Genomic DNA, 2,007 nt, shown 5'->3' with positions numbered 1-2,007 from the left:
TTTCCGCAAGCTGCTGGTTACTTTTGGGCAAAGGTCAGAAACCTTTGTGGAATAATCGAACTGAAACTTGCTTTCCTTCCGAGTAATACTTAGGTTTAGAAAGACATATTAATGAAGGAGAAAGTCACCTAAGAATAAAGGTACTACTGGTTAAATGGCAGTTGGTGGGGAAGGTCTAAGCAACAGGGTCTTCATTTTTGGTTGTAATTAACTGGGGAACAGAGCTATCAGGTATAATTAGTCCTGCCGTGCCCCTCTCCCGCTTCACCTGCACAATTAGCATTTCAGAAAAGGGCCAAGGTGACTCACTTGCCCTCGCTACTCTGTTTTTCCATCCTCCTGTTTTCCTCTCTGACCCGACACCTACCTGCAATGGTGACATCACGAAGCAAAGCAAAGCAAAGATGAGCGAGGGCCGCTCAAGTACCAGAACCAGCCGCCCGCACTTCAAGGCGTTTGCAGAGCTGTCTGGCTACCGCCTCGGAAAGGCCTTCCAGCTGATGGAACATCCGGGAGCCCAAGTCTAACCCTGGAGAACTGCGAGGGCCGGGCCCCGCCCGCTCGCCCTGACACAGGCCGCGGCGCAGCTGACGGAGGTCTGGCAGGCCCGCCGCCGCAGCACAGCTCAGTGGACACAAGTAGGCCCACAGGAAAAGAAATGAACTCGGCCAGAGCTGGGGTCAGAAGCTCTCAAGTTCTCCTCCAATATTACGTCACCGTGTGACCTTGGGGACTCGGTTCGCTGCGGGCCTCATTTTTCTCAACGGAATCATGCAATCTCAGGGCCTTCGGGAGTTCTTGGCAGCGTCTGTTGGCCTCTCCCCGAGGCTGCCCAGCCCACGTCGGACCCCTCGCATCGCCAAGCCTCGTGATCTCAAACTCCTCTTCCATTCCCCCACCGCCCTCGGCCCTCAAAGCGAAGACCTCGCAGCGCTCCCGGACTAGGAATGGTCGGACCCCAGGCCGCCGCCAAGCCGAAGCGCGAGGACCCAGCCCAGGCTCCTCTCCACACCTACCTCACTAAAATGCACGAATTCCGCAGGCTGTGTCCTTCAACGTACAGAGCTACCCCTCGGCCCGCCGGAAGAAGCGCCTCCCCCACACCCGTTCCGCCGACCTCAGCGACTCAGCCTTAGGCCTCGATTGGCTATGGCTCAAAGTCCCGGTCTTCCGCTTCCTGTCCCTAAACCTCCTCCCCCTTCACTGTGCCCGGCCCCCGCGTAGTAACGGAAGTAGGGCGTTGAGCCCGCCCACACTTCCGGAAGAGCTGCCAGTGCTTGTGCTGTGCTGGGGCTCATCCGCACGTGGGACTACAGTGGCGCGGCCTCGGAAGTTGAGGCTGGCTGGCGGCGCGAGGCTGGTGAGTGAGGGCAAAGGCTTACAGGGAGGAAAGCTTGTGGCTCCCAGGGCTGTCCCCGGGCAAGGCCCCCGGGTGCCTGCCAGCGCCCCGCAGTGCCGGATGAGTGATTCTACCACCCGAGCCGGGCTCAGAAGCTCGAGGGGCCCCTGTAACATCATAAGCCCCTTCTATGCCACCCGATGGCGTATCTCTTTGAAGCTCTAGTTTCCCCTGGACCGACATGAGATTACGGGTCCAGTTCTCAGCAAACTAGACTGCACTTTCCTATTTCTACGAAACATAACGTCCCTTCCCGATCCTCGGCTCCCTCTCGGTCTACTACTGTCTCCAGCCTTTCTAGGTTCTTATTCCCATGTAGCTCAGAACCGGTCCCTCCCACTTCCGTTCTCACACCTCGTTCTGGTTCTCACGGTGTCCCAGTTGAATCCTACTCTCCCTCAGTTTTGTTTTCCTATTTAATCTGTAGTCTGCAATGGATTTTTTTTTCTTGATTCAAACTGTTCTGTTTATTCTAACTTTAGCAGTTATTCTAACTACTCCTGTCTAATTCAAGATCTTCCATGAAAAGCCTAATCCAGCGGTTCTCAACCTGTGGGTCGCGAACAATGAAAATACATCCTGCATATCAGATATTTACATTACGATTC

At 55.4% G+C, this 2,007-nt stretch overlaps 2 protein-coding genes across 5 annotated transcripts in view; one reads left to right on the top strand and one right to left on the bottom strand.

Moving 5' to 3' along the window:
• Positions 1-1,123, bottom strand: part of USMG5 (up-regulated during skeletal muscle growth 5 homolog (mouse)) — a 9,484-nt gene extending 8,361 nt beyond the window's left edge. The window contains exon 1 of the mRNA XM_006756454.2: positions 1,017-1,123. The gene's annotated coding sequence lies outside the window, so the exon portion shown is untranslated. The remainder of the gene's footprint in view (positions 1-1,016) is intronic.
• A 113-nt stretch (positions 1,124-1,236) lies between these two features.
• PDCD11 (programmed cell death 11) overlaps positions 1,237-2,007 on the top strand; it is a 37,320-nt gene continuing 36,549 nt past the window's right edge. For all 4 annotated transcript variants that reach the window (XM_006756457.2, XM_006756459.2, XM_006756458.2 and 1 more), the window contains exon 1: positions 1,237-1,360. The gene's annotated coding sequence lies outside the window, so the exon portion shown is untranslated. The remainder of the gene's footprint in view (positions 1,361-2,007) is intronic.

The sequence above is a fragment of the Myotis davidii genome, unplaced genomic scaffold (genome assembly GCF_000327345.1).
Source record: "Myotis davidii unplaced genomic scaffold, ASM32734v1 scaffold332, whole genome shotgun sequence".
Classification (NCBI taxonomy): Eukaryota; Metazoa; Chordata; class Mammalia; order Chiroptera; family Vespertilionidae; genus Myotis; species Myotis davidii.
Note: the sequence above shows the minus strand (reverse complement) of the source record. Positions and strands in the feature narration are given on the sequence as shown.